Source organism: Canis lupus, chromosome 28 (genome assembly GCF_048164855.1).
Source record: "Canis lupus baileyi chromosome 28, mCanLup2.hap1, whole genome shotgun sequence".
Taxonomy (NCBI): Eukaryota; Metazoa; Chordata; class Mammalia; order Carnivora; family Canidae; genus Canis; species Canis lupus.
The window spans coordinates 34,067,984-34,089,559 of NC_132865.1; the positions used below are offsets into that span (position 1 = coordinate 34,067,984).

General features: G+C 38.5%; 1 long non-coding RNA gene across 1 annotated transcript in view; it reads left to right on the top strand.

Annotated features, from left to right (window-relative positions):
- LOC140620014 (uncharacterized) overlaps positions 1-20,757 on the top strand; it is a 150,825-nt gene extending 130,068 nt beyond the window's left edge. The window contains exon 3 of the long non-coding RNA XR_012019768.1: positions 18,141-20,757. This is a non-coding gene — a long non-coding RNA (uncharacterized lncRNA). The remainder of the gene's footprint in view (positions 1-18,140) is intronic.
- Positions 20,758-21,576: the final 819 nt, after the last annotated feature.

A 21,576-nucleotide genomic window follows, 5' to 3' on the forward strand; every position in this document is an offset into this window, starting at 1 on the left:
CAGAAAGTTGTCCCAGACTCAGGCCATGAATTCCATCCTCCATATAGCTGTAGCTATTATTCCACCATTTATATATCTTTTTTGTGTCTTCCACTGATGAACCAAACCACTGTCATATAATAAAAAATTTGGATGGCCTTTGTCCTCAGGTCCCAGGAGGGAGCCCCTAGAATGGCCTTGTTATTCATGTTGGGCCCTGAAGCTACACCTGAATTTATGAGTTTATGCTAAAGAGATCACTCAAGGTAGGGTTTGGCCATGCCAGCCATATCAATCACATGATTAGAAGTTTGGGAATTAAACCCAGACTTGTTCCTGGGATCTGAAGTGAAGGCAGTCTCATGCTCATGCCCTTAACCCGTGACGAATCTCAGAATTGCATTGCAACCACCAAACTCTCCTGGTCATTCCTAAGTTCAGGTGAAGTAGTTGGAGAACAACAAAAAATTAATTCTGGCCTTGCCTGTGGTCTGGAACACGTTTCTTTGTTATTTTACCTAAGAACATTTTTTCCTTCATGGAACTGGCCTCAGTTTACTGCACTCCCTAAAGGGAGGGCTGATTGAAGTCTACCTTTCTCACTAGGCTATAAATTCCCTGAAGAAATCTGGAATTCAATAAATGTGTGCTGGATTGATTGCTGAACAAAAGTCTTGGCATGAGGACTTCTTTTGCCCCAATATACTTCTATCCAGATTTAAAAATGCACGGCCAATTTCTACAACTGATCCTCCCAACAGTAAGAAAAGTGACTCATATTAATAACTGTAAGAATAATTATTTTCTTAGGCACTTATCTATGCAATGGGAATGAAGAGACTGTAAAAGCCCTTGAGATACTCAGTTTTTATGGAAACTACAGGTCAAGAGAAATATCACCTCTGCCATTATCAAGCAACACATGGGGATTTCTTTTGGTGAGTTATAGACCTAAGGTGTTCCAGGCTCTTCAGTAGTAGAAAGCACATGTACCCTTGGCACTTCACTGCTTTGTGCATACCATGATGCACACAGAGGGAAGATGCTGTTTCTCTGTGTAGTGCTCAAAATTCAACCAACTCAGATGGGAAAGGCTGAAGACAAGACAAAAGAGGGTTAAGAAAAAGAAATATAAGATCCAGTCAATGAAAATGGAAGATGGAAATATAAAGCCAGTAGGAAAGCAGGCATAGAATATTCTCACTTATTCAACAAATACTCATTAAAAGTCCATCACTTGTTAAGCAAGTGTTAAACACTGGACACAAAGAGGAAATGACATGATCCCTACCCTCAGAGAGCTTATGGATGAGTGGAGAATCCAACAATTAAAGAAACCATTACAAATGTGTTAGCCTGCAGTTGTAATGGTTGTATGTACCAAGTGCAGTGAGAGGGGAAGAAAAGGAGCCCTGAGGGCAGCCTGTAATTGAAGGAAGACATTCCAAAGAAAGTAGCAACTTGAATAATGTGTAGGAATTTCCCAGTGGCCAGGTGAAGAGAAAGTGTTCTGTCTTCAGACATGTGTGTGTGAGAGATAAAGACAGACAGACACAGAGGAGGGAAAGAGACAGAGAGAGACCATTTTAGGCAACAGATAAGCCCTGGCAGCTACTAAGAAGCTGAATGGTAAAGTACTGAATATGCAATGTGATAAAGTTTAGATCACAACTGCTAAAAGAATTAAAAAATAAACAAATGGATGAACTTGAAAATAAACTGGATTATTTTGAGGATGGGAGTCTTATCACCGTAATGGCAAGATCTGGATATCATAAAGATCATTCTGAAGGCAATGCAGAGAAGTCCAGAGAAATGAAACAGACAGAAGCAAAATACCATGACCTTTTAGTGCCACTATACCAAGGGTCATTGGAAATAGAACACAAAGGACAGACACAAAAGATATTTAGGATCTAGGATTGACAGACTAGCAGATGGGTGAGAGATGGAAGGGGGTAGTCATTGAAGTGTCCAGAGTTTCTGGCATGGATTCCCAGATGGATCATGGAGCCATTATTTGAGATGGAAACACAAAAGAGCAATTGGTGAATTCAGTGTGGGAAAGCCACAGGGAGTTGTCTCATGAACAGCTGGAGCTCAGAGGAACAGTTTCACTGGAGAGGAAGGCTTGAGAACCACCAAGTCTAGGATACAGCTGAGCTCATGGACTAACAAAGCTTGATCAAGAACAGCTTATAAATTGAGAAGAGAGGAGGTAGGGCAGCGTGCTGTGAAGATCTTGATGCAGACGTCCTGACCTGTCATCTACAAAGAAGCTGTTCTAAGAAGAAAACTTGTAATCACTGGTCCAGAGTTTGGTTCTGAGAGTTTTCCTTTAGATTTCTTGTCCAGGTTGTCTACTTTCTTCAGTGTACACATATTTGATGAATAAATGCATGAAACTACCTGTTATTAGCAGACTAAGTAGTATGTCAGCAAGCAGGAAAAAAGAAGCAAGGGAAAAATTAAAATTATTAGAAGAGAAGAAGCCTTATTTAATGTATATGTGAATGGAAAAGAAACAAATTGTATGAAAAATCAAAGTTAGAATAATAAAAGTAACTAGTAATATTATCTTAAAAGGAACCAAAAGAATAGGAATGAAAATGAAGTGAGTCAAATTTGACATAATATCAGATACAGGAAAAATTATATGTGATTAATTCTTTGGGTATAAATGCATCACATTATCTCTAAGAACATTTAGTGTTCTATTGGGTAGATGGAATGGGACAGCCAGGTGGTGATTTCTCTTTAACTAACTAATTCATACTTTTCCAGAAAAATCAGTAGTTAATTTTGAGGCATTTCAACAGAGATGAGAACATCTTTATTCAATAAAACTGAGACAACTGTAGAAAAAAAAGAAGAAAAAGCTGCACGATAACTGACAATCCATAAGAGGGAGGGAGGAAATATTCAAATTAAGATAATAACCTTTCCATAAAAACATATACAGAAATTAAATAAATTGCTATATTTTTGCTTATAGCCAACTCAAGGATGTCTATTTGCTATTTTTCTCTCCAAGAAACATGAAAGCATAGCTTGATCAATAGGGAAATCTGATTTTAATAACAAACTTCACCACCAGAATGGAGCATTTCTAGAGCTGACTACTTCACTTCTAAGAGGGGTTTCCATTGTTCCATTTGGTTTGGTTTGACATGAACAATCCTAAGAAATCGCCTCTACTCTCTTCTTTCCCTATAAATGGAAACCTGGATCTTGTCTTCTTATTTGGATATAATCTTTTGAACATAAAACCAGACAAGAGGATAATTAATTTATGAGACTAACTCACCTAATTAAACACAGCCCTGTGTGTCTTTACAAATGAGCAGAAATCTTGAAGTGTCAGATTTTAGATTTTTAAATGACCCTTGTATGATTAAATAAGAGAAATCATTCACTGAACTATCTTCTGTAAGACTGTACAAAATGTCAAAATAATCAGGAGAAAAGAGAAAAGTAATAACCAAGTATGACATCGGGGGGGGAGGGAATGACATGAAAATTGTGGTGTCTTACAGACAAGACTGACTATATCACCTACCGGGTCCAGTGCAAAATAAAAATGTCAAGCCCCTTGTTCAAAAAATGGCATGAAAGCAACATTAAAGTGTACTAAAATATGAAACTTTTTTTGAAGTTTTTCATTTTTTCTTATGGTTTCTCTCTTGACTTGTCATTGTGAGGTGTTTTTTTTTTTAATTTGCTATTTAGTGTTGTTCTAAGTAAATAAAACTTAAAATGTTTAATAATTAGCACAAATTCTACCTTCCATTTTTACCTTTGTGCAATGTCAGTTTTAAATGCAAATAGAAGAACATTTAATTCTCTTTTTAAAAATTTTTATTTATTTATTCATGGAAGACCAGAGAAAGAAGCAGAGACATAGGCAGAGAGAGAAGTAGGCTCCCTGCAGGGAGCCTGATGTGGGAATTGATCCCAGGACCCTGGGATCTTGACCTGAGCCAAAGGCAGACGCTCAACCACTGAGCCACCTAGGTGCCTAAAGAGCATTTAATTCTTATGCAGAATCACCAAATTACACGATTTGCAATCTAGAGCTCTTCCTTTGTGCGTATAGTTACCAGAAGAGTAGAAATGCTGCATAAAATTAACTTGTCTGTTTTCATATCACTGTTTGATATGTGCACTGTCTACCAGTTCTCTACCTCAGGCTTATGGATGAGGAAGTAGGGCTGAAAGGAAAAGGAACTATGTCATCATCTGATATCATTTTCAGTGTGTTTGGCTAGTGTAAGGAAGTAACATGAGTAAAAAAGGACAGAATAAGCTTCCTTGGTCACTCATTTTTCTTAGAACACCACTGACTTCTTTCCATGTTCAGGTTAAGTTATGACAAATAGAAAGTGTGGTTTCTTGGAGCCAATATGGCCCCTACTTACTCAGTCATGGATATAACACACTTGCCTGTAGGCACTTTGAGTTTCCCTAAACTCCCATGTGTTGTGAGTCCACCTGATTTTTTGGTTCATGGACTGTCAAAATGCTATGTGTGAATGGGGCAGCAAAGAAGAGCAAGCAGTCACATGTTTCTGGAACCTCATCTGCTCATATGCACTCTCCACTGTCCTAATGGACATCAGTTGCAAAATACAAATTCAAAGATAAAATTATCAGAACAATGACAGCAGAATACTAAATCGAGCACAGAGCCCTTCTGAGTGTAGTCGTTGTGTTAACTACATAGACTTTGCACATCCATGAGGCCCATCCAGCTTACTACACAGCTTTGCATGCGTTGGGAAAATCCACATATGACAGCCTAGGAAGATGAGTGGGCCAACAAGGAAGCCTTCAATGACACATGATTGTGGAGTGACCCTTTTCACCAATGCATCCACTGGAGGATGCCTTGGAAGGATACTGCTCTGGTGTTCTAATATTGCCAAGCTAAGGTACTACCAGCCTGTTCCTCAATGGTGTTTCCGTCCAAATATAAGGATATTAGTCTTTAAAAAGCAAATAAACACAAATATAATACATAAAAATATATAAATAAAACTTTAAAAATAGCCCATAGAAATGAATAAAGACTACTAAATTATCTAAGTGCTAGCACATTCCACTGACAACTCTGATGGTGAATTATATTTCTTTTTTATTATTTATTTATTTATTTATTTGAGAGAGAGTGCATGTGGTGGAGAGGGAGAGAGAGAATCTCCAGCAAATTTTCTGCTTGGTGCAGAGCCCGGCTCGATCTCACAGCCCTGAGATCAGGACCTGAGCTGAAACTGAGAGTAAGACCCTTAACCCACTGTGCCACTCTGGCATTCCCTGAATTGTGTTTCAAATGTTATCTAGCAGGCTACTCAAAGAGGTGCTGAGTATTTGCATATGAAAATACATGCTTATCTCCTGATTACAGCTTTACTCATTTTGAAGTCATCCATGTTCAGAGTAAAAAGAAAATTCTAGGAAAATTGCTCTTAGAACATTTGTTTACCTCCATTGTATTTCGAGAATTTAAAAAAATAATATAATTTGATTTAATGTAACTTGATACCACAAAGCACTACAGACTAGGAAGACAAGTTGACCCAAGCAGAATTGAAATAAGTAGACGTGACATAAGATTTGAAAGAGAAGACAATTTTTCGGGTCACTCAGACTTGTTCAGTCTTAGACACCAGATTCTGAATCCAGGCATCCAGATTCAAATCTTGGTGGGATTTACCATCTACTCTGAATTAGAATAGTGTCATTTTGCAGCCCTAAGGAAACAGGAATTTGGGAAATAGGAGTCAGTGGTTACTCAAACCATGAGGTGAAATGCTTATGGGAAGATTACAACAGGGTACAGGCTGATAGCCCATGAACTCACTGATCAATCTTAATATCTCTAAGAGATATGTCTCCTCATAGAAATACACACACCACCTAGGAAATATTAACAACAGCTGCAAATGAACCTGAATCTGGCCAGATGTAGAAACCTAACCAGAATTTAGAAGCACATGCTAATTAACATATATATAATATATAACATATTAACATATATATTAACATATATTATATGTTAACATATATAAACATATATTATATGTTAATATATTAATATATATTAACATATATATTATATATAACATATATATAATAACATATATATAATGATCAAAGTTCAGCATAGCATCAAAGGTGCTATGGGATAAACACCCTAACCTTCCCAAATAAATTGCAGGAGACCAAGGATGTCAGAGTGGAGACCTATAGGTAAGAAGGGACTTTTTAAAAAAAAATTTTTTCAAATATTTTATTTATTTATTCATGAAAGACAGAGAAAGGCAGAGACACAGGCAGAGGGAGAAGCAGGCTCCATGCAGGGAGCCCGACGTGGGACTCAATCCTGGGACTACCAGGATCACGTCCTGGGCTGAAGGCAGGTGCTAAACCGCTGAGCCACCCAAGGATCCCCAAAGCTACATATTAGCCACATGCAATTTGTGAGCCTTGTTTGGATCCTGATTCAAAAACATCAACAGTAAAATATATATATATATATATATATATATATATATATGACAAGGGGAGCAGATGATAATTTGATATTATTTAGAAATCATTATTAATATTTTAGTGAGATAATGATGCCGCCTCATTATCTTTTTAATTATATTTTTAAAAAATTATAATTATTAAATTGTAGGGATTTAAAAAGAAACACAGATACAATTACATGATGTCTGGAATTTAAAGTAATCCTGTGGTGGAAAGTGGGGAAGTCACATCAAATGAGACTGGGTGTGAGCTGGTAATTGTTAAAGTCAGGTGATGGGTATGGAAGAAGGGAGGCATCATTACATTACTATACTTTTATGCTTTCCACTATTCTTTCTATTTATATGTATGTTTGAAATTTTCTATAATAAAGTTTTTTTTTAAGGTTTCTATTTTATTTATTTATTTATTTATTTATTTATTTATTTATTTAGAGAGAGAGAGAGAGAGAGAGAACAAGCTTGGGGAAGGGCAGAGGAAGAAGGAGAGAGAGAATCCTCAAGCCGACTCCCAACTGAGTGCCCATCTTGGAGCTTGGTCTCAGGACCCTGAGATTATGACCTGAGCTGAAATCAAGAGTCAGAGGAGTAACCAACTGAGCCACCCAGGTGCCCCTATAATAAAAAGTGTAAAACATAAGATTTTGAAACCAGTATTCAAGCAATATTTCACAGCATGAACTACACTCTCCTTACATATTCCATTTCTCTGACACCAGCATAACCCACTTTACATAGGGAACCTCAAAGCAGCTATTACTCCAAGTCACAAGTGTCCAACTTACATGTCTTCCCCTACTGTCGTCCCTTTGCCCTTCGTTCTTCTGTTTCCTGCCTGAAAACAGATAGTCAAACAATATATGTTTAGCCCATTGACTGTTTGCACCGGTGTCTATCAGAGGTTGGTCCTCATTCCCTCCGTGCTAGGATACATGGATACTATCTATACATGTGTAAACAGATGGGAACAATATAATTATCATCTTCATCTTTCTTACTTCCTTCCTCAAACCCCTCCTCTATGGCATCCTGAGACCCTTCAAACCTCCAAGTCTAGTGCCAGGATCCTTTTACATTGATCTCCATGCTTATTTCACCACTAGAAAGGGAGAGTTTTGAAGGCAGCAAGTGTTCCTTATTTATCCCTTTAACTCCAATTTAAGACATACTAAGAATTTAATAAAGCTGGGTTTTGTTTGTCTGTTTGTTTTTGGTAAAGGAAGAAAGAGAAGGAAGGGAGAGAAGGGAAAGGGGAGGGAAAGATAAAAAAATGGAGACTATTTAGAGACTATGAAGATTAACAGTGTCAATGTTTGATATTTGTATCCGGTAAGCCTGGTGTTCATATTTTATATTTGAGTTATATTTTACTGCTTACAACATGTTTTTACAAATTCTCCAATCACAGAAAATAAGAGCTATGGAAAAATCCATAAATGTTAGAGTCAGTCCCTGCCGTGTTTCCTGGAATGAGGTCCTCTGCAGATCTAGATGTGATATAAAGCCAATACCTATACTCTAGCCTCTCTGCAAAGGACTTTGTGTGTAGTCAAAGGGACAGCATGAATAAGGCATCTTACCTATTCAGATGGCCCCACAGTTGAGGCCCTTAAAGTTCAAAATCTCAGAGCAACTTGGGACGCCTGGGTGGCTCAGTGGTTGAGCATCTGCTTTTGGCTCAGGTCATAATCCCAGGGTCCTGGGATCTAATTCCACATCAGGCTCCCCAGGGGGAGCTTCTCCCTCTGCCTGTGTCTCTGCCTTTCTCTGTGTGTCTCTCATGAACAAATAAAATCTTTAAAAAAAAGAAAAAAGAATCCCAGAGCAACTTAACAAAAGTATATTGATCCCAGAGAACTATTAAAACTTAATCTTTCTTTAATCCCTGAAACCTCCAACAAAAGCAAAAAAAAAAAAAAAAAAAAAGAAAAAAGAAAAAAGAAACTCAATCTTTTGACACAAATTTATTGAGCAACTACTATTGCCCTGGTCTTGTGCTTTGAGGGTAATAATAAGAATAAAACTTAATCCTTATCTTGCAAAACCAGTCTGTTGGAAATCTCTGTGCTTTTCCATAACAGTTGGGACTGTGAGTAGGAGAGAAATTAGAAACCCAACAGTTGAAAATATCCTTCCTAATGCATGTACAACCATGTGAGTGCCCATTCACTTTTTAGTCGACAGTATTCATTCATTCATTCACCAGGTTTTTATTAAACACCTACTATGTGCCTAGCCCTGTTCCAGACACAAGGAAGAGAGCCATGAATGGAAGAGACAACACTGGCTCTCAGGAAACGTGTCTTCTGGGGCTGAGCACTCCCCCTATTCTAGCTACAGTGCTGGGCTCTTGCTCACGTTAATGCACTCCGACTGTTATTACTTGGAGACTCTACAAGTGGCTAAATGATTGAATGACATAACCTGAAAATGAGATGAAATTTGTCCCATGAAGATTAATAACTTGATTTTCATTTCCTCAAATACAAAAGCTACAGAAACGAACTATTTGTGTTTCTGCCCAGAATCTACCATTTGAGTTTTTCTTTCTCTTCTCCAATTCATCTGGACCATCCTCAGGGGTTCTGTCTTCCTGGAATATTTTAGGTAACTATCTTTAAGCCTCTCTGTGATTTCACTCATTATCCCATCACTCTTCAGGGTGCAGACCAGTTCTCTAGCAAAGGAAAATCACCTCAACACAACACACACACTCAAGATTCAATTACCATGGAGGGAAAAAAACACCAGAGAGAAATAACACTGGTATGTTATTTTGTTTGTCTTTAAGATTTCAATTCAAACTTCACTGACCCTCAAACCAGATCAGAATCCAGACTGTTCCTTTAAAATACTCATAACAGAGTCTCATAACTTTAACAGCATATTTATTTGGGTGATTATTTGATGTCTATTTTTCTTCTCTGCTACAGGGCACAGATTAGCCAATCCATGAACATGTGATACATAAATAATATTGAATAAATGGTTCTCAGAGCCTACACAAGCTCTATATTGAAGGAATACAAAGTATGTTAATCATTCAAAGTTAATATTTTATAATAAATTAGAATATAAAATTTATTATTATTGTATATATTTCTTAGTCTTTGAAATACCTCTTCTTTTTGATAAACTAAGTAAAAATAATTTTCAAAGAATTAAAATTTTTAGGAGGAAAATAAAAACAAAGAAGGAGGAATTATGTATATGATCTCAAAAGTTTACCAAAATGTACGGTATTTAAAGATAATTTGGTTTGGGGGATTTTAGATCATAGCTTGTTTTAATTCTGCAGGTTCTAAAATAGCTAATGTATAATTTCTGGAACATGGTAAACAAATATGCTCTATTTAACTATCATTCCACATGCCTTCCACCTATCAGAAATAGATCATTTTTATCAGGTCCTGTCTGTTTGAAGTCAACTTCATTCTATTCATCAAGTTGACAATCTTAAATGAAAGTCAGTGTTCTATTTGATTTCCCACCACCATAATGTGCCTTCAGCCACAACAACCTTCAAATTGCTTTTCCTAGGAAAGATCGCAATATGATAAGCTCACAGCCGAAAAGCCTTAATAAATCAACTAGCATAGAGTATAAAAGTGAAAAATGTACTAAAAGAGAATGTCAGATCTCATTTATTTTTAATTTTACTCTTTTAGTATACATACATCATTTTTTATGTTTAAATATTATCTCCAAATCATCCATTCAAAAGAGGCCTTCAAATTAATTTAATTTCCATATCCTGTGTGAGCAAACACAATAAACAAAAACAATCTCTCAATCGCCAAACGGCATTTTTCATTCTTGGTGGATTAACCACAGTCTGCCTTAACTTCTGGCAGGGAGCTGATTCACTTATCCCAGAACTTAAAGTTTTTAAAAAATATTTTATTTATTTATTAATGAGAGACACACAGAGAGAGGCAGAGATACAGGAAGAGGGAGAAGCAGGTTCCCCGCAAGGAGCCTGATGTGGGACTCCGTCCCAGACCCCGGGATCACAGCCTGAGCCGAAGGCAGATGCTCAACTGATGAGCCTCACAGGTGTCCCAGAACTTAATATTTTTGACCTGTACCAGTATAGCTGGAAGAAATTATTCTGGGGTTTACTACAAATTCGGGATGCCTCTGCCTCTGCGTCAATTAGGACCTATGCAGCAGCAAGTAATGGCAAGTGCATGCACTCATGGTTTAAAACATCACTATTTTTTTCAAGATTTTATTTTTAAGTAATCTCTATACCCAAAGTGGGGCTCAAACCCACAATCCCAAGATTAAAAGTTGCATGTTCGACCAACTGAGCCAGCCAGGAACCCCAAAACATTTTTATTGATACCAACTCGAAAGCAGGCAGACAGGCTCAGGGTTGGTCTGGCATGACAGCAATGCCACCAACCACTTGCACTCCTCTTCTTTTCACCACGATCCTCATCATGTGGGCTGTTGCACTAGGGCTTGTCGTCTAGTAGACATCATGTGCTCACACAACAGTGTCCAAAAGGAAGAAGAAAAGAAGCCAGAAGAGCTGTCTTTTTGCCCTACTGTCTCCTTCCCTTCCATCAGGGAAATGAATCTTTCCCAGAATTCCCATTTTGAACTCAAAGGCCAGAAGTAGTCCCATGCACACCCTGGATTAATTGTTCTTTCAATTCAGGGAGAACCATCCGTTGCAATATGGTCTCCTCCTCTTCGGGATGGTTCTTAAAAGGAACAGAAAAGAGCAGAGTTTTCAAAAGAAATGAGGTTACGATGATTAGCCTGGATCAATTGACTCAATCCCTGAGAACTCACTCTAACAAAGCAAAAGGAGACTTTCCTGTTTATAAAACAAAGAAAGGACCACAGCCAATCAAAAAGGATGGCTTTACCCTCCCAGACACCCATAATTCCATCTTTAGTGGTTTAATTCATTGAAAAGGGACATGCAGTGAGTAGGATAGGATCAAAGTACACACGATTGATAAAATATTGGCCCTGAGTAGTTGCAGCTTTAATAAAAGGCTGAAAGAATTTCATTCTTACTTTTAAGATAATTCTAAGCATGATATAGTTACAATAAAGGCTTCATTAATGAATATTAGAGATTTACCATTTTCCTTTCATATAGTGACCTTAAACATTTACTAAATGACATTTATTAGATTAAATGAACAAGTCCTCCAAGAAGAAACATTGAATTGTAGGGAAGTGTCTAAATGTTAATGTTGAAAGCCCATGAATAATCTTCATGTCATCTCTGCAGGGCTATTTCATGATAAAATGTGACCAGTTCACTGCCACTGAAGAAAGGCATGTCAGCAGGACCTTCTTACTCTGCCATCATCAACCATTATTCATATTTCATACAAAAACTTTGCAATCACCTACTTATCAGTCTACCTAACTGTATCACCACCCTACCTATATATAGAACTTTGCCCACAAAGATAGAAAAGGGGAATTATCACATCCTCACTTATGCACATCTACACCATTTCTCTGGTGTACCAGTTCATCATTATATCCATAAAGTTCATTCTGGAAAGTTCCTTTTCGCCCCGAGTAAACTTGTGCTGAGTCCCAAGGGTCAGCTCTCCCTGTTTTAGATTCTAACCATTCCTTTGAGCATGGACTCATAGCGCCTCTTGGGCTAAGCTCTCCATCCATTGGTTCAAAGATGGTTTCCCTTTGGAAAGGCAGCACATCTGCCCTTCTTCACTTCTCTAGAGCAATCATCTTCTCTATTGTTCTTCAAATATCACAATACAGTGATACCCCCACAGATATCCCTATCTGTTTCTATTCTCAGATGAAATGCTTCTGGACAAGTTGCTTTAGATACTTTTGTCAATGTTTGTTCCACTCTGAAATATCTTTCTATTTGCCATGAAGTAATGGAAGCCAAATGAAGGTTGAATAGCTGTGTTTTTCTCCCTCTGATCTCTCAGCCCGGGCTACCTGCCCAAAGAATGAAACTTTATGCTCCCTGTATATTTTCTCAATCCAAGCAAAATGTGGAAATGTACAATAACTTATTTTCTTTTACTTAGAAAATGAAGCATCTCTGACAAATTTGTAATGCTCATCAACTCTGGGCTGATATATCATTCTCTTCTACTCTCCTGTGTTTTTACAAATTCTCTTTATTTTCCAATGAAAGCTAACATATTTTAGTTCTCACTATTCACTCAGCAAATATTTTAAGCACATACTACTACTTGCCAGGGGTTGGACCAGACACTTAATGAGTGCCATCCCTAACCAACACCATTTAGATATCTTCTGCATTTTTTGATTAGGGGATAGATGCATGGAGATCTTAATGAATTGGAGGTATCAGAAACCCATACTACCTCCCAGTTTGTTTGAGTGTTATGTTCCTAACACTGCTAATAAGCATTGTCCTCTTTGTGATACTTCACCTTGCTTAGGTGGCTCTACTATGGTTAGTATGTGTCCATTTTATTCCTGAGTTCAGTGATAAACTCTGTGCTATGGAGTGGCTGCTTCAGGCTGTAGACACTTTCCAATTATCATCTTCATCAGGATCATTCACAACTCTGATGGTGGCATTTCATTTTTATTGTGCTTCAAGTGTCTCTAAACTCTGAGCATAGCCAGTACCAGTTAGAAAGGCAAAAACTCCAGAGAAAGTGGGGGGCAAATCTCAGAGGAGAAGAGAAGGCATCAGATTCCCCTCTACCCCAAACACCACTTTACTGATGCTCAGCCCTCCATCTCCCTCCTCATTCTCATCCCAGATTATTTTCCCTACTCTCTGCCCCGGGAAGTGATGGTAAACCTCACACTGATCCCATAAGCCCAACTGACTTTCTCTTTTTTGCTCCTTGACTTCAGCTCTGACAATTTCGCAAATCTCCCATCCCTTGTTCCAATCCCTGTCTCCTCCTTATTTTCTATTCCCAGAACCCTCTCATTGTATCTGTGCTACAATCAAAACAAAACAAAACAAATTCCATGTTCCAAAATGTCATCCTCTTGGATCGCCTTTCTGTTAAGTGCTGTAGACAGTGGCATCACAACTGTTTGTTGAACTTTTTAAAACTTATAATCTTAAGTTCTTCAGCCCTCATCTAATTAAGCCTGTAATGCCCTTCTGGTAGTACCAGACTTAAAGATGATTTAATGAGGGTAACCAAGAGTTGTTAAAAGCTAAGTCATTGAAAGCATAGAGGCTAGATCCAGAATCCCTGGCAGTAAATCCTGCTTCTATCAATTCCTTGCTGTGTAATTTTAGGTAAGGCATTTAGCTTCTCTCTGCCTTGGTTTCCATTTTACACAAAATTAGATTAAATATAGACTGTACTCATAAAGATGGAATAGGGATAAAATGAGTTAGTACTTGTAAAGAGCTTAGGAAAGCGTCTGGCATATAAGAAGTTCTATTTAGAGCTTATCAAATATATTTCTAAAAGAAAGAGAAAAGATGGCTTTAAATTATTATAGAACCAAAAGAATCTCAGTTAGTAATGCTAGATTTGGTAGTTGCTAGAATGCTACTTTCTGTTATCTGTGAGAGAGAAAACTTTATTCCCTTAAAAATAATGTCAGGCCTTTAGGAGAAGCAAAGGTAGTCATGGTTAAGTAGATAGCCATGAAAATAGTGATGAAGACAAGATTTGGGGAACAAAGCCCCAGGGATCTCATGTGGCCTCAAGGCAGCCACATAAGAAAAAAGCGATCCTGGGCAGCCCTAGTGGCTCAGCGGTTTAGCGCCGCCTTCAGTCCAGGGCCTGATCCTGGAGACCCAGGATGGAATCCCACGTCAGGCTCCCTGCGTGGAGCCTGCTTCTCCCTCTACCTGCGTCTCTGCCTCTCTCTCTCTCTCTCTCTCTCTCTTTGTCTCTCTCATGAGTAAATAAGTAAAATCTTAAAAAAAAAAAAAAAGAAAGAAAAAGAAAAAGAAAAAGAAAAAGAAAAAAAAAAACTGATCCAGAACAGTCAGAAATCAAACCAGACTTTAAGAAAGTAAAGAAGAATAGACAGATCACTTCTGATGACGGTGCTGTTAGGAAGTGGCTAAGCACCTGATATATCTTTCCAGATGGTTCACATAGCATTTTTTTCCATTTACAACTCATGTAAAATCAAACTTTTATTCATACTATGTACAACTGCAGTTTGATGATAAGTAATGTTAACACTTCCCGTGCATTTTAAAGATAGATGATATAGATAGATAGATAGATAGATAGATAGATAGATAGATGATAGATAGATAGATGATAGATAGATTGATTGATTTATGAGAGAGAGAGAGAGCAGGGGCAGGAAAGGCAGAGGAAGAGGGAGAGAGAATCTCAAGCAGACTCCTTGCCAAGCATGGAGCCCCATGAGGGCTCGATCTCAAGACCCTAATGTCACAACCAAAAGTCAGATGCTGAAACAACTGCATCACCCATGCAACCCTTCCATATGCATTTTGAACACTTTATCTCATTTAAACACACCAATATGGCAAGAGAGGTATTGCAGTCTGCCTTTTGCATAGGAAGCACGTGAGGCTGTGATCTCTCTAAAAGTCAGAACACTAGTAAGAGCAGAGCTGAAAGTCAAACTCAAAACCGTCTGTCTCCAGACTCTGCGCTCTCAACGGGTCAGCTTAACTTGGTATTCAATGTCCTTTCTGAAGGTCTTATGATGGCAAATGATTTGAAGTGAAAAGAATTTTAGATAGGGACAGAGAGGGCTTGCCTCTGGTTCTTGCTTTGCCATAAAACAGTGGCTTAATTTTTATTTTAAGCACAACAAGAAAATACCAAGGCTAGGCTTCTTGAGATTCAAGAAACCTGAAACTCTGGTAAGGATAGACAAAATTTTATACTTATTTTTATCATATTTTATTTAATGTTTTGTTTTATCTTATTTTAACTTACTTTGGCTCAGTAAGAATGAGTTTAACCCAGAGACCTGCGAGTCTTAGTTACAAGGAAATAAGGAATTCATTCAATCAGAAGTGAGAGGTAGTTTGGTGGAGATATTTAAGAAACTTTCATTTCCTCACGACTATATAGAAAAAAACAATTAGAGTCAATCAGGATGAAAATTAAATGTGCATATCCCTAGAAAAGAGTCTTCTGCGCTACCAAGGGTATGTCGCTGTGGACACAGGTGCCCACGGGCACTCCACAATGGGGCAGCACCCTGCCTCTCGCCGCCTTCCCTTGGAGAGACAGTGGGGAGCGTTCACTCCTGGGGATCTCTCTCCAGGAGCTGCGGGCCTCCAGAGGGCAGTCTGTCCCTAGGAGCAGAGGGCGAGGATGCAGTGCTAGGGACTGAGTCTGTCCATAGGGTGGGGATGAGTATCCCTTTGGCCCACACATAAAACCCCCCATTCTCCCATCAGTCCTCCATGAGTCATAAAACCGGTGTTCCAATCTCTGCCTCTCCAGCTCCTATATGTCCCTTAACTGAGTCCCACCCCAAGAGAAAGGGGTGGGTAATAATAGCGACAATAGTAACAATAATGAACATATAATTTTTGTGAGATTGTGCCCTTGATTTGGGTTTATTGAAGCATCCATATTGATTTTGGCATTTGTTAGCAAAATGAATTTTATTACCGATTTTAAATACAAAAGGAGATCTGAAATGCTGCCCCTTTTGATTCCCTGAACAATCTCAAGGAATATTCTGGAACTGTACAAAGCTTAAACAATTGTTCATTCGCATTAGTAATCATCTTGCAACTCAGTACTAATGAGGTCCAGGTCTCCGTGCTCATTTTTCTTTCTATAAATTTTAGAAGTCATTGTGCCCTTTCTTTCCCCCAGTACTGTGTTGGTATTCCACTGATGTCTAATTATCTCTTCAGCCTTCTTTGAGAGGAACAATGCTGCCTTAGTTTTTCTAACGGACCATTTAAATGATAATCTCTCCTAGAATTAATTGACATTTTATTAGTCTCTTGATTTAAGTACAACTATTTGAATATACATTCGGAAAACATCATCCCAGACTCCAAGGGCTTGTGTGCCTGTCGTGGTTGTTCACAAATGCCAGAAGATCTCCCAATATAACCTCCACTCTGCTTTGGGAACGGTTATGATGATCAATGATTCTAGGGCTTCTCATTCTGCCTAATTAGAAATTTATATCTGTTTGACAGACCTAGCTCCGGCTGTTCTTGAGTGTCCCTTCTCACTAAGCACAAATTTGGTGAACAGGAAAACTTTATCCAGACTTTCTGAGTAAGGGACAGTGGGACTGAGCTACCAAGAAACACCTAGAAAAAAGATGTATTGGGTGATGTTGTACATTTTTTTAAAGGAAGCAATTTGCTTAATAACTGACAAAAGTAATCAAAAAGATCAAATAGCACAGATGTTACTGGAAAATCTGACAAACCCTACAACTCTAAATTATTTGTGATAGTAGAGGTACTATGTAGTGACTTGAAATGCATTTTGTTAACTAAGTTTCTTTTCCATTAATAAAATTCTACCACACTAAACCTTCTGGTTAATTAGCTCTCCCTGGGCACCTGGGTGGCTCAGTGGTTGAGCATCTGCCCTCATTCAGTTCCAGGCATGATCCCAGGGTCCCAGGATCAAGTCCCGCATCAGGCTCCCTGCATGGAGCCTGCTTCTCCCTCTGCCTGTGTCTCTGCCTCTCTCTCTCTCTCTCTTTGTATCTCTCATGAATAAATAAATAAAATCTAAAAAAAAAAGTTTAGCTCTCCTTGCCATCTACATAGAAGCAAAGTCCACTGAAGCCAATTCTGCAAGATGTTCTTGTTTTCATTTTTGCTTTCAGCAGAGAATACATAGTTCCTGCTCAGGAAAAAGGAGATAGATCTTAAGAGGGGAAAGAGGAGGTGCAAATGTGAAATAGCCAACAGTACACCTACAAGCTCAGTATAGATACAATATCTATGAGACATTTCTCTCTCTCATCAGACTTTGGCAGATCAAAGAAACAGAAACATTGAGATAGTCTCTCAGAGTTCATTTTATTTCTATTCTCCCTCTCTTTCACTAATGATTATTGCCTTTTCTTATATATAGAATTAATTCAATAAGATTGAATTCCTTCCACATTTTCAAACAATCAAAAAAATAAATAGCTAATTGTTAGACAAAAATAAAGAAAAAAGTAGGGGGAAAAGGAGACTAAAGTCTAAGTGACTTTGGAAAAATGTAATCCTTTTTTGAGTTTATGTTACAAAATTCAAACACATGGTCCCTGTGTAGACACAGTCGCTTGATTTAAGAACAACTACTTGAATATACATTCAGAAAACATCATCCCAGAATCCAAGGGCTTGTGTGCCTGCTGAGGCTGTTCATAGATGCCAAAGATCTCCCATATAACCTCTACATAACCTAGTCCTGAAGAAGTAATCCAGGAGTTGTTTCCCTGTTGCTTCAACTTAGCCAATAATGTCAGTTAGTTGCAATCAAACACCAATTAATTCACAAGTCTACTTGTAAAGAAAGCTGAGCTCGAAATATGTATACAATATGTTGGCAGATCAAACTTCGATAAAAAAAATGAAAAAAATGTCTATTCTACTAGGGGAAGCAGATTTATATTATTTATGTTTGTACTAGTCTTATTTATGTTTCCTTTTTAAGTCTCCACCCTTGATCAATTTCTCCATTTAAATCTCCTCAGAATCTGGTTCATTCTACAAGTCAGTACCTATGCTGACCATGGGGCAGATGCCTCCCTGCCACTTCCACGTCATAAGGGAAACACGGCCTGCTCAAGAGAATTGCGCCCAGAGAGAAGATGCTCCGTGGACGTCTCATGACCGCGAGCCCTATGTACCAGAAGGGATGAGGACTTCATACTTCTATAGCCATAAACCCAAATTTCATGAAGTTGTTTCTCACAGGGCCCCTCTGTTCAAGATTCACATCCCAAGTCTGTTGTAGGGGAAAAAAAAATAAAAAATAAAGGCAAAAATGAGGCAGTATAGGCTATCTTTAAGGAGAAGGGGGTAAGCTCTCAAGTACTTTGTATCATTCTAGTCTCTCCTTCCACACATCCTACCTTGTGGGTTTCATCCATATTTCAGGAAAGGTGTCTCTCTGACCATAAAGTTATCTCTTGCTGGCCCTCTGCTCCAAATTCATCCTTTTGGTCTCTCTGTGAAAGTGGTTCTGGGCCGTCTAAAATATCATTGCTCTGCCAGCTAATAGGATGGGAAGCTTTATCAGTAAAGGTGATGGGAGAAAGGAGCAGTGTTTGCTTCCTGCCTCTGGCAGGGTCCTGCTCCTGGAGGGGTCCTGCAGTCAAACCTCTTCTCCAGCACTCAGCTCTTGCAGCGGCCGGGGGCCACCAGCACCCAGCACCAGCACCCCCCTCCCAGTAGTGCCTGGAAGGCAGGCTTGTGGCAGAAGCCAGTGCCTCCAGGGAGATGTCACCACAGTGTTCTACTGCACTGTGGAGAAAAGATTCCCAGGAAGCTCCAGAGGATGGATTTCCAGCAAATTCCACTCATGTGGCATGGCAGTGACTTGTCTGCCATCCGGTGAGCCAGGGCTGCACCCACCCCCAGAAGTCTGACCAGCAGCCCTTCTCTAGGTGTTTGTCTCAGCCCTGGGGGTGGTCACCACTTAGAGCAGCTATTCCTGTATTCTTTAGAGCTCTCTTTATTTCTTACCAGCCTGTCTTACTCTAATCTCTTATTACAGGTAACTCTCTTTACCTTAAGTTTTCCATGCTCCAATTTCTTTTTTTTTTTTTTAAGATTTTATTCATTTATTTGAGAGAGAGAGAGAGAGAGAGAATGCACAAGTGGGGAGCCAGGGAGGGGCAGAGGGAGTAGGAGAAGCCAACACCCCTCTGAGCAGGGAGCCCAACTCAGGACTCAGTCCCAGAACCCTGGGATCATGATCTGAGCCAAAGGCAGACACTATCCATGTTCCAATTTCTCTGGGTCTCTCTATCCTGACTGGAACAACACTGATATAGAGTAATTATTAATGCCTAATACTAATGTCATATTACACTAACTCCTCTTAAAGTTAACCAAAGGTAACCAAAGGACAATACTTACCTGTTTTTATTACTGTCACTATTATTGCTCTTATTTCAACGCCAAGATAAATTCGAGATTTTTGGATATTTAATTATAGGTGTCAAATATGAGTTGTGAATTAGCTATTAGATTAAGTAATATAAAGAAAGTTTCAACTTTTAAAAATGTATTTTTGAGGTGAGAGTACTCATTGTTTTCTCTAGGGGGCACTGAGGTTCAATGTCAGGGTTTGCTCCTTAGGAATTAGAGTAGCTCTATAATAATCCTATGGTGGTGAACCCACCAAGGGTCAGAAACCAGGGTATGGATGTTACAGATATTACTTAATTTGCCTCTCTAAAAAAAATCTTGGGGCACCTGGGTGGCTTAGTTGGTTATGCATCTGCCTTTGGCTCAGGTCATGATCCCAGGGTCCTGGGATTGAGCCCTGATTGGGGTTCCCAGCTCAGTGGGGAGTCTGCTTCTCCCTCTGCCACTCTCTCACCCTCTCTTGCTCTCTCTCAAATTAAAAAAAAAATCTTCAAGGAACATATTGTTTGTGCCAATTATATAGATGAGGTAATTGGGCCTCGAAGTTAACTTGCTCAAATTCATACAATCGTAGAGTCTAGATTCACAGCCAGATTCTCTCGGACTCTGGAATAATTTTTCTTCTCCTAACATGACATAAGGAATCATGGCAGCTTCTGGGGACAGTCTGGGGACACAGTCATTTATTGCCCAGACATAACAGCAGCTATGTTACACTTCTAGGCTCATTCCTGCTGTTTATTTGTCTCATTTGTTAATTTAATCTAATTCTCTGGAAATGTGTGCAAAATTATACAAACTAGAGTGCACAACTATCTCAGATGACTCTGATATCTTTTTTTCTTAGGCAAGTGGTAACTTATAATTAGAAATAATTCTGTCTTCACATTTTTCCTTTTCAAATATGTATCTCTGTACTGACGTACCGCCCAATGATTCTTCACTAACTGATACTCAAAAGTAGATTTTATATTCTATCTGTACTTCTCTGTGGAAACAAATATCTCTCTTGATGACCAATCAATAAAACACTCCCATTAGAAAAAAAATGAGGAATGTAGTCTCCTGGGTTGCCAAAATGTGTCATACATTTAATCATCTCTTACTGAGAAGATGAGTATTGAAATGTTTCTTGTATACAAATTGCAAAATCCATAAAGAACCAAAGAAAAATATCCATAACTTGAATTTCAAATAAAAATTCTGTCACGGTGAGTTTGAATCGAACTTTATCCTTGGCAATTGTTAAAGTGCTTACTAACTTGCACAATGGCACTGTCATTTAAAACTCAATACAAGACACAAAATTGTGACAAAATACCAGTTTAGAAGGAGAAAATCTTCAGGGCATATATTATCTATTAACTTTGCCTTTCCTAACAAAAGCAACAACACAAAACATAGGGTGGTTCAAAGAATATAAAAATCCACACAGAGGGGAGAGAAGCAGCAAACAAAGACTTCTTTGTCAAGGCCACGTCATCAAGACAATCTAAGACATTTAAAAGTGCAAATGTATTCAAACACCATCTTCCCAAGGACTCAGGCAGCTATGAGGGCAGAAACCTGCTGACTTAATTTTCGCCCCTCCACAGAGCCTGTACAGTATTACAGAAACTTCTTCATTATTTTGGACTTGGAAATCACATTGTCTGCATGAAGGATGGCTGTTGTTTCTGACACTCATGCTTCAAAATGCCTGGCTAATGGCTTGGCCAAACTCAACTGGTCACCAAAACTGAACCTAACTCCTACTTACTGCTAACCCTCAGCCCTAAACAATTCTTCCCACGAAATGATGCCAAGATCAGAGCAAATATAGCCCCTTTCTAAAAAAGTGATTTATACCTTCTGTTCACCTGCTTTTTAATGACTCTGAGCCATCCAATTTGAATTGCAAACCATGGAAGACTTTGCCATGCTTTATTTTTAAGACAGAACATACCTTATGCTCTCGCATAATAATTACAACAATAATTAGTCATTTAAAATCAACCAAGTATTCTAGGCATTTAAGGAGAATATTATTCAAAA